Below are 10,424 nucleotides of genomic sequence, written 5' to 3' on the forward strand. Positions count from 1 at the left end.
GAATTGGTCATCCAGAATTTTCTATAGCTTCAGATGGGGCAATTTTATTCGAAGGAAGAATTTGTGTACCGAATGACGCAGAACTCAAAAGGATGATTTTAGAAGAAGCACACAAGAGTAGTTTCTCGATTCATCCTGGTGCTACCAAGATGTATCGCGATCTAAGGAGAGATTACTGGTGGCCTGGAATGAAATCAGATATTGCTGACTTTGTAGCTAGATGCCTGGTGTGCCAACAAGTTAAGATTGAACATCAAAGACCAGCGGGGTTGCTACAACCGCTAGAGATTCCTCAGTGGAAATGGGAGCAGATATCTATGGATTTTGTGGGAGGCTTACCTCGTACTCAAAAGGGACATGATTCCATTTGGGTAATCGTGGATAGATTAACTAAGTCGGCTCATTTCTTACCGGTTAAGTCTACCTACAAAACCTCTCAGTATGCAGAATTGTTCATTTCAGAAATAGTTAAGCTACACGGTGTTCCAGTGAGTATCGTGTCGGATAGAGATCCCATCTTCACCTCACACTTCTGGAGGGCTTTCCAAAGGGCTTTAGGGACTCGCTTGAAGCTGAGTACGTCTCATCACCCACAGACTGATGGACAAACAGAGAGAACCATCCAGACCTTGGAAGATATGTTACGCGCTTGCATATTGGAAGATGGTGGAAGTTGGAATCATCACTTACCTTTAATAGAGTTTTCCTACAACAATAGCTACCACTCTAGTATTAGCATGGCACCTTATGAAGCTTTGTATGGTAGGAAGTGTAGAACTCCTTTATGTTGGGCTGAGGTAGGAGATAAGAGTATTCTTGGACCAGAAATCATTCAAGAGACAACTTTGAAGATTAAATCAATTCAGGAAAAGATGAGGATAGCTCAAAGTCGTCAAAAGAGTTATGCGGACAATCGACGAAGGCCTTTAGAGTTCAATGAAGGTGATCATGTATTCCTGAAAGTTACTCCCAAATTAGGTTTGAGGGGTACTTTCAAGATTAAGAAATTGTGTCCTAGGTATGTAGGACCGTTTTTGATACTCAAGCGTATCGGACCAGTGGCTTATCAATTAGCTCTACCACCAGCTATGTCAGGTATACATGATGTGTTTCACGTGTCCCAACTGAAGAAGTATGTACCGGATCCTTTCCGACCAGTTGAATTGGATTCTATAGAATTGAAATCAGATTTGACATTTCAGCCAGAACCAGACATGATAGTAGAACGTGATGTCAAATCTCTCAGAAACAAAGAGATTCCTATAGTGAAGGTAGTATGGAAAGGTTCACCGGATGGTGAAGCTACGTGGGAACTAGAATCAGAAATGTTGAAGCAGTATCCGCACTTGTTTTCAGGTAAATTCTAAATTTCGAGGACGAAATTTTTTTTAAGGGGGGTAGAGTGTAATACCCCATCCATTTAGGTTGCGAGTAATATCAGTTAACGGAAGGAAGTGCGCGTCTGAGTTTAGGGGCGTAATTGGAATTTGAGCTTGAGGGGTATTTAAGGGCAAAAGGTCCCAAAATATTCATTTTCCTTTGAACTTTCTCTCTCTAGGTTTCCAACAAATATTTCTCTCTCCCTTCTCTCTAAAATTTCGGCCCAATCTCCCCTCAATAATCATCCACTCTTTGTGTTAAATCCTTGAGGCAAGCATCATGGAAAGGGATAGGAGGTTCTTGATGGAAAACACTTAAAGATTATAGAAGCAAGCTCTCTCTTTTGATTCTTGTCTACCTAGGGTTTGGTTTAAGCTAGAAGCACTTGAATCTTATTTCTTTTGGGCAAGGTGAGTTCTTAGTTAGAAAAACCTTCCTTTGGTTTGAGCTTTCTTAGTGTGTAAGCTTTGATTGTGCTAGATGTGTTTATGAACTTCAAAGCTAATTCTTGATGAATATTGGTTAAGATTGCCATGAAATATGTTATTTTTTGCTTTAGTATGTTGCTGGATGTTTTGGTGCATTGCAGGAAGCATTAGGATGCGTTTTGGGTCAAAAATTGCAATTTTGGTACCACAGGCCCGAAGAGCTACGCTATTAGCGAAATTCTACGCTAATAGCGCAGCTCCCCAGAAAAGCCACGCCCCAGGGGCGCTAATAGCGCAGCCCTCTGGAGTGGCCAACTAAATTTTGGCCTTTTGGCCCTCCCTTGGGTCGGTGGTGCGTTCCGAAGTATTTCTTTCATCGTTTTCCAATCTTATAACCCCAAAACGACATCTAGGCAATGCATCTAACACGTAACGATTCTCGAATTAAAAATCATGGCAATCATAACATAATCATTAGGGATTTCTAGTGAGCAAATCACTTGATTGTGAGAGGGAAAGTAATAGTTTATCAAGGGAAGAAAACATAGAGACTCGACATAGTTTGTCGTGAATAGAATAGCATCATTTAAGCGATGAATATTAGATTGTGATACGATTAGATATCTTTTCACTAAGAATGTTTTAATAACATATATGTGCCGTGTCTCTTGTGATCACACTAGGTTGGTTCCAAGAGGTTTCCATTAGGTGAAACGGGAATAGCCGTAAGGGGCCCACACGTCACTAGGGAGTTCCGGTGGTTTACCTTAGATAGGTTTCCATCGAGCAGATAGGGTTTGCGCTCGGGTTTACTCCACCCCGGGGCTTTCCATAAAATGAATCCAGATATTGTCATTGTTCAACGCTAACTCTTATTTCAAATATTGTTGACTATGAGATGACGTCAGATACGTTAAGCTTCAGACTATAATAGTTAAAGATAGTATTGTCGATGACGATTCTAGGTTTTCCCCTAATCGTACGACTTAGTAATGTGACATATGTATAGACCTCGATGCTTAGAGAGTATCTTGGTAAAGCGGTCTTAGATTACCCCTTAACCGCGATGTCATATTCAGAAATATGAGACTATAACAAGTAAGTTGAACCTACGACGGGTCTAGCATGCACTACCGTCTAGGAAAACAACCCACACACGTATAATCAACCGTCAGGTTGTAAAGTAGACACGTGGTAACCATAGACTTTTCCCGAGGTTATCACTAGCTAAGGTTAGATAGAACTCACTGAGGCATTATGTCTCATCCCTCTCCTTATTTGTTCAGGTTCTCAGGTTTCCCGCAGTAAAGGTAAAGAAAAGGTGCAGGATTAGCATGCTTGCAAGGACTTTATCTTGGTGTGAAGTAGTTGATGCATATGTCTAATTATTAGCACATGTTGTATTATGGATGTATAACTAGATTTGTACGACAAACTTCTATGAAGAATGATGTATTATAAGACTTTGGTTGTCGATGTTGTGTTTTGATGACAACTTATATTGTAAAAATTAATGTATCCAATATCAGTTTTAACGCACTTTTGATCATTCTAGACACTATCAAAGTGGGCGTTACAAGTCCAGCCTATTGCATGCACAAAATACATATGGAGGCTGAATACAAACCTGTGGTTCAACCTCAAAGAAGACTAAACCCAACAATGAAGGAAGTTGTCAAGAAGGAAGTATTAAAATTGCTCGATGCAGGTATGATTTACCCTATTTCTGATAGCTCTTGGGTAAGTCCTGTTCATGTGGTGCCTAAGAAGGGAGGATTGACGGTAGTGACTAATGAAAAGAATGAATTGATACCCACACGTACCGTCACTGGTTGGAGAATGTGCATAGACTACCGGAGGCTGAATTCTGCAACAAGGAAATATCACTTTCCATTACCATTCATGGATCAAATGCTAGAGAGATTGGCTGGTCAAGCCTTTTACTGCTTCTTGGATGGGTATTCAGGGTATAATCAGATTGCAGTGGCTAAGGAAGATCAAGAAAAGACTGCTTTCACCTGTCCGTTTGGTATATTTGCTTATAGGAGAATGCCCTTTGGGCTGTGTAATGCGCCGGCGGCCTTCCAAAGGTGTATGCTCTCCATCTTCTCTGACATGATAGAGAAGAACATTGAGGTATTCATGGACGACTTTTCTGTGTTTGGTAAGTCTTTCGACCAATGCTTGTTCCACTTAAATGAAGTACTAAAAAGATGCACCGAAACTAACCTTGTTTTAAATTGGGAAAAATGTCATTTTATGGTTACCGAAGGTATAGTTTTGGGACATAAAATAAGTGCTAAAGGCATAGAAGTGGATCAAGCAAAGATAGAGGTTATAGAGAAACTTCCACCACCTGTTAATGTTAAGGGAGTTAGGAGTTTCTTGGGGCATGCCGGTTTCTATCGGCGTTTTATAAAAGATTTTTCAAAAATTTCTAAGCCCCTTTGTAACCTCTTGGTCAAAGAAAATGATTTTGATTTTGATTCTGAGTGTTTAAATGCTTTTTCTTTGATTAAAACCAAGTTGGTGACTGCACCAATAATCATTGCACCCGATTGGGATTTACCTTTTGAACTTATGTGCGATGCAAGTGATTATGCTGTTGGTGCAGTCTTAGGCCAACGAAAGAACAGATTTTTCCATGCAATTTACTATGCAATCAAGGTTTTAAATGAAAATCAAGTTAACTATTCCACTACTGATAAGGAGTTGCTTGCAGTAATATTTGCATTGGAGAAATTTTGTTCTTATCTAATAGGCTCCAAAGTCATTATTTTTTCAGATCATGCAGCTCTTAAATATCTCTTGACAAAAGGTGATTCAAAGCCTCGGCTGTTGAGGTGGATCCTATTATTGCAAGAATTTGATCTAGAGATTCGTGACAAGAAAGGAGTGGAGAATGTAGTAGCTGATCACCTTTCAATGTTGGAAAATGAGGAGGTGATGAAGAAAGAGAAGGCTATCACAGCAGAATTCCCGGATGAAAAGCTGATGGCGATTGAAGAAAGGCCTTGGTTTACCGACATGGCGAATTTTAAGGCCGGTAATATAATTCCGGATGACATGGAACAGCACCAGAGGAAAAAGTTTTTCAAGGATGCAAACCACTATCTGTGGGATGATCCTTATTTATTTAAGGTAAGTGCTGACGGTTTGATTAGACGTTGTGTTGCAGGTACGGAAGCTAATAGTATCATGTGGCATTGCCATAGCTCAGCTTATGGGGGCCACCATAGTGGAGAAAGAACCGCTGCAAAAATCTTGCAAAGTGGCTTCTGGTGGCCCACTCTCTTCAAGGATTGCCAAGAGTTCGTAAAGAGGTGTGATGAATGCCAAAGAACAGGTAGTATCTCAAAGAGGAATGAAATGCCCCTAACTGGAATCATTAAAGTTGAACCTTTTGATTGTTGGGGCATAGATTTTATGGGACCATTTCCCTCCTCTTACTCTTATCTCCATATACTTGTGTGTGTTGACTATGTTACCAAGTGGGTTGAAGCGATACCATGTGTTGCTAATGATGCTAAAACTGTGGTTAATTTCTTGAAGAAAAATATTTTCACTAGGTTTAGAACCCCTAGAGTTTTGATTAGTGATGGGGGGAAGCACTTTTGCAACAATCTTCTTGAAACTGTGCTTAAAAAGTTTAATATCAAACATAAAGTTGCAACTCCTTATCATCCTCAAACTAGTGGTCAAGCGGAGGTTTCAAACCGTCAGTTGAAACAAATTTTGTAGAAAACTGTAGCGTCTTCTAGGAAAGATTGGTCTAGGAAGTTAGATGACGCTCTTTGGGCATATAGAACTGCGTTTAAAACGCACCTTGGGATGTCCCCTTATCAGTTGGTTTACGGAAAGGCTTGTCATCTCCCGGTTGAATTGGAACATAAAGCTTACTGGGCTATCAAAGCCCTAAATTTTGATCAAACTTTAGCTGGAAAGAAAAGGTTATTAAAACTTAATGAGCTAGAGGAGATGAGATTGCGTGCGTATGAGAACGCCGTAATTTACAAAGAGAGAACTAAGAGGTATCATAACAAGGGGTTGGTGAGGAGAGAATTTTATATTGGACAACTTGTTTTGCTGTTTAATTCCAGGTTGAAGTTATTTCCCGGGAAGTTAAAATCCAAGTGGTCCGGACCATTCGTGATTGTAGATATGTCTCCTTATGGAGCAGTGGAGCTTAGTAAGCCTGGTGAGCAAGAAACTTTCAAGGTAAACACACAAAGGCTGAAACCATACCTTGGAGGTGAACTCCCAAAGAATAGAGCGGGAGTGGTGTTGAATGATCCTTAGGGGTCATCATAAGTCAAGCTAGTGACGGTAAAGAAGCGCTGGATGGGAGGCAACCCATCGGATTTAGATCCGCTCAGGTATTGTTTATATTTATTTATTTATTGCATTTTCATAAACCAAAAACAGCAAAAATATCTTTAGAAAGCTGAAAAGAAATTTTTTTCTCTAAACCTAGACCAACGTGGCACGATGGTTCTTCATCGTGGCACGTTTTGAGAGTAGCTTCAAAATCTCCTTTATTATTGTATTTATCTTCAGCAATCAAAACCTCCTTTTACTAAACTTTCTCCTCCTCTAATCATTCTTTTAAAGTTAATTGAATTAAACAACTCCCTAGCGGAACGATACTCTTCTTACTACTATTACTTCGATAGGCCGTGCACTTGCGGTTTGGCCCTATCAAGTTTTTGGCGCCGTTGCTGGGGAGTTGTTGTAATTTGATTAACTTTTTAATAGTGATTGGACTGAAAAAAAAAATATATATATATATATATATATATATATATATCTTTTTCCTTATTTTATTTTACTTCATATAAAAAAAAAAATCTTTCTCTTTATTTTATTTTATTTTATATATAAAAAAAAACTTTTTGTTTATTCTTTCTTTTTCTATTTCTTCTTTTGCCTTTAACTTCTTGGGAAGATAATAACGATATGGCTAAGGAATGCACTCTCATAGAGTATGCAATCCCAACATCAATTGAGTCATACGATGCTATTGTGTACCCAACGGTTGATGACAATTTTGAAATAGAACCTGCACTTATTGAGTTAGTGCAGCAAAATCAATTTTTCGGATCACCCACTGAGGATCCGAATTTTCATATTTCAACTTTTTTAAGACTCAGTGGAACCGTGAATGCAAACCAAGAGGTCGTAAGGCTGCACTACTTTCCTTTTTCCTTAGGGGGGAGAGCTAGTGCTTGGTTTAATTCATTGAAACTTGGTTCTATCACTTCATGGCATCAAATGAAGGAAACTTTTCTTGCCCGATTCTTCCCCTATTCTAAAACAGTTCAATTAAGGAATCGAATCACACAATTCACTCAAAAAGATGGAGAATCTCTTTACGATGTGTGGGAGCGTTTTAAAGAAATGCTTAGACTTTGTCCCCATCATGGTTTAAAGAACTGGCTTATTATTCACATTTTTTATAATGGTCTTTTGTATCCCACAAAGATTTATGTTGATGCAGCTGCAGGTGGAGCTTTGATGAACAAAACATACACAGAAGCATATGCTTTGATCGAGGACATGGCACAAAACCACTATCAGTGGACCTACCGAAGGGACACCACTAATGTTGCTCCTTCACCCTCTCAGAAAGAGGTAGGTATGTATGAAAATTCTTCCCTTGATCATCTAGTTACTAGTGCTGTCACACCTGCCCATGTATCACCTCTTTGTGAAGTTTGTGGTGTATTTGGCCATATTGGCATTGATTGCCAACTAGGTAGTGTTGTTAGAAGTCCTGAGCAAGTAAACTATGCTGAATATAATCAAGGGTTTAAAAATAACCAAAAAATTTTTCAAACCCCTCAAAATCTTTTTGGACAAGAAACAACACCACTCAGTTATGCAAACAGCCAAATAGTCCCTCAAAAATCCAGCTTGGAACTTTTTTTAGAAAATTTTCTTATAAATCAATCTGAGCAGCTCCAAGAGTTTAAAAACCAAACTGAAATTTTGAAAGACTCTCTTGCCAAACATACATTGAACGTAGACTCCATAGTTACTCACAGTAAGATGATAGAGACTCAGACTTCTCAAGTACCCCAACAGCTGGCTACTCCCCCTCAAACCTCTGAAGTCCTTCTAGGCCAAACCGAAACCAACCCCAAAGACCATATAAGTGCTATTATTTTTAGGGATGGTAACAAACTAGAGGACCCCGTTGTGAAAATTAAGAACAATGAAGGAGAGATAGGGAGTGATAAGCCTCAAAGTGAGAAAGCTATAGGAGAGAATGACAAGCCATTTGTTTCACCGTCTCATGAGCCTAAAATTCCTTTAACACAAGAGTTTACTAAATCCAAGTTAGATGAGCAGTTTAGAAATTTTATTGAGATACTTCCAAACAAATTGCCACCTAAACTTAAGGATCCAGAGAGATTTTCCATACCTTGTGTCATAGGATATAAAACATTTGAGAAAGCCATGTGTGATTTGGGAGAGCATGTTAGTTTGTTGCCATTATCCCTTAGTGAGAGATTGGGTATAGGATAGTTAAAACCACCTTCTAACCGTCAAGCTAGTGACTCTAAACAAGCGCTTCGTGGGAGGCAACCCACGCATTTAATTGCTTTATTTTGTTTGTTTTCCTTTGTTTTAAGTGTTTTGTAGGTAATTGTCCGAGTATGATTCGAGAAAAATTGAAAATTTTGAAGCCCCTATGTCCAGAAGGTTGGCACGGCCCGTGCTAAGGTTGGCACGGCCGTGCCAGATGATTCAACCAAAACCATGCCAAAACTCCAGTAAGTTGGCACGGCCCGTGCCAATAGGTGGCACGGCCGTGCCCGATCCCTGCACCTCCTATAACACAAAATTTTTCTTCTTCTTCCTTCATTCTCAAACACCAACCTCTCTCTACCTTCAAACTTCTCTCTAAAACCTCCATAACCATCAAACCTCAAACCTTCATATCTCCATCAAAACTCCACCAAACCAATTCAATTCTTCCACAAATCAATCACAAACTTCACTCAAAAACAACTTTCATCCACCTAAACTCATAATTCATCAAAACCCTATTCATTCAAAACCTAACCTAAAAACCACAAATTCACAACCAATCTTCATAACCAAACCCATAAACCTTACTAAACACAAACCCTACCCTTCACCAAAACTGAAAAGTCAACCCAAGGTCAAAGGAATGGCTTCAAGGAGAAGTGGCAAGGAACCAGCAAAATCTCAAGGAGGACCTCCCTCAAAGAAGCAAGCACAAGTCAAGAATCATGGGATCAAGTTTAAGGACAACTCACAAAGGGATAAGTATAAAATTCTAATCTTTAAACCCTTGCATCCTTCTCGATATCCTGATTCTCATACTTTGAATATGCTAGAGCTTAGAAATGATGTCTATAGGTTGATAGGAAGGCTAGGTTGGACTGATATGTTAGAACCTATGAGGGATTATGAGAATTTCACCTATGAATTTTTGAGTTCCATTGTTTTTACTAAAGATAGGTTGAATTATGATAACCCTAACCATAGAGTTTCCTTTAGGCTAATGAATATTGATTATGATATGTCTCTTCAGCACTTTTGTGATGCCTTAGGTTTTGCAAACGAGGGATATATCCATGATTCTTGGGATCCTAGCCTTAAGCCGGTTGACTATCAACCCGCTGTCTTTTGGGAACGTATCACCGGCCTTAGCTCCTTTGTCACTAGAGCCAATAAAGCTAGCAACATTCACAACCCCATACTTAGGTACCTTTAAAGGGTAATGGCTTGCACTATTTGGGGTAGGACCAAGTTAGGGAACTCTAGGACAGATGAACTCTTCATGATATGGGCTATGCTATATAACCACCCTGTGAATATTTGTTTCTACTTGCTTGATTATCTTTCCTATGTAGGTAATAGGTCTGACGATAAGAGAGAGATAGTAGTAGGTGGTATCACTACATACACAGCTAGGCAATTTGGAGTGGGTGAAGATGAGGGGATAAAACCAATTGAGGGAAACAATAGGCTTAACATAGACACCTTCATTGCTATGAACTTCATTAAACATCAACCGCCCATGCAATATTCACTCAAGCTCAATGTGTCTATTTTGATACTACTTCCTGACCCATCTCGAACTAGCATCGAGGTGGAAGCAAATTTGTTGTATGTTGATGATGACCAGGTACATGAAGAGCAAAATCTTAATGAAGGAGAAGGTGCTAACTTGCACCATGAGGGAGAGCACCATGACCAAGACACCGGTGAGCTAAATGACAATGAAAGATGGGCATGGATGCAAACTGAAATTGAGAGGATAAGCACCAAGCAACAAAGGCAAGGTGTTGAATTATCGGGGCTAAGAAATGATGTCCAAAAGGGCAACCGCATGACACAAGAAAACAATGAGATGCTCCGCCAGATGATGCAACACCTACAACTCCAAGGTCCCCCTTATGGACTTCAATAGACATTATGAGCTTTCCTCTTCCTCTCTTCCCTTCTCTCTTCTCTCTTTCTCCTACTTTTCTTCTACTCTTTCTTTCTTTTTCCTCTCTTTTAATTTCTTTTTCTTTGAATCATTGAGGACAATGCTTCCCCTAAGTGTGGGGGGGGGGGGGGGGGGGGGCTAATAAAGTG

General features: G+C 39.6%; 1 non-coding gene across 1 annotated transcript; it reads right to left on the reverse strand.

Annotated features, from left to right (window-relative positions):
• Window positions 1–7,127: 7,127 nt before the first annotated feature.
• On the reverse strand, window positions 7,128–7,234 carry LOC146948790 (small nucleolar RNA R71). The gene has a single exon (XR_015029498.1). It is a non-coding gene; the product is annotated as a small nucleolar RNA R71 (small nucleolar RNA).
• Window positions 7,235–10,424: the final 3,190 nt, after the last annotated feature.

The sequence above is a fragment of the Medicago sativa genome, chromosome 2 (genome assembly GCF_051527215.1).
Source record: "Medicago sativa cultivar Bolivia chromosome 2, Bolivia_mono, whole genome shotgun sequence".
Lineage (NCBI taxonomy): Eukaryota > Viridiplantae > Streptophyta > Magnoliopsida > Fabales > Fabaceae > Medicago > Medicago sativa.